Source organism: Acyrthosiphon pisum, unplaced genomic scaffold, assembly GCF_005508785.2.
Source record: "Acyrthosiphon pisum isolate AL4f unplaced genomic scaffold, pea_aphid_22Mar2018_4r6ur Scaffold_21003;HRSCAF=22751, whole genome shotgun sequence".
Lineage (NCBI taxonomy): Eukaryota > Metazoa > Arthropoda > Insecta > Hemiptera > Aphididae > Acyrthosiphon > Acyrthosiphon pisum.
The window spans coordinates 99,694-100,448 of record NW_021770423.1 but is presented as its reverse complement, the minus strand read 5'-3'; the positions used below and the strand labels follow the sequence as shown (position 1 = coordinate 100,448).

The 755-nt window shown below is 29.7% G+C and overlaps 1 long non-coding RNA gene across 1 annotated transcript in view; it reads left to right on the top strand.

Moving 5' to 3' along the window:
* The window catches only part of LOC100568651, a 73,308-nt gene continuing 72,553 nt past the window's right edge, over positions 1–755 (top strand). The window contains exons 1-4 of the long non-coding RNA XR_003840069.1: positions 1–13; positions 73–301; positions 377–552; positions 625–721. This is a non-coding gene — a long non-coding RNA (kelch-like protein 3). The remainder of the gene's footprint in view (positions 14–72; positions 302–376; positions 553–624; positions 722–755) is intronic.

Here is a 755-nt window from a genome sequence, read left to right as displayed (position 1 = left end):
AATCCTTACGAGAGTAAGTTGTAAGTGTAACTGCCAGATAAATATAAGTAACGTGTTTTTTTTTGCTTATAGAGATGAGGTTTTTTGTGATATTAAACTAGAAACAGACGATCACAAAATAATTCTCGCTCATAAAGTGGTTTTAGCATCGGAAAGTCCATATTTCTATACCATGTTCACCAAATTTTCAAAAAAGAATCATGATCTCGTTGTAATGAAAGAGATACATTCAACCGCTTTACAGTTGCTAGTAAATTTTATTTATTCGGGGCATATCGTGGTCACTGGAGAAAACGTTCAGGTTATAATATATAAAATTGGATTTTATTATATATACAACAAAATTATTTAAATTGTTTATCGTATGCTTCTCCAGGATTTGTTGCCAGTTGCAAATCTCTTGCAGTTACAAGAAGTAAAAGAGGTGTGTTGTGATTTTTTACAGACACACCTCTGCCCTACAAATTGTATCGGTATATACGATATAGCTGATTTACATAGCTGTACGAAATTGTTAACAAATTCAGAATTATATATTCAACAGCATTTTTCGTACGAAATATTATTTATTATTATGAATCTATAAGGATATGTTATTCATATTTTTTCTATTTTTAATCTTAGAGAAGTTGCTGTTGGCGACGAATTTTTATCGTTATCATCGGAAAAATTAATTAAGTTGATCTCCACTGATAAACTTAATGTCCCATCTGAAAAAAAAGTATGCAGACCAAAATTGATTATTGTTATATTAT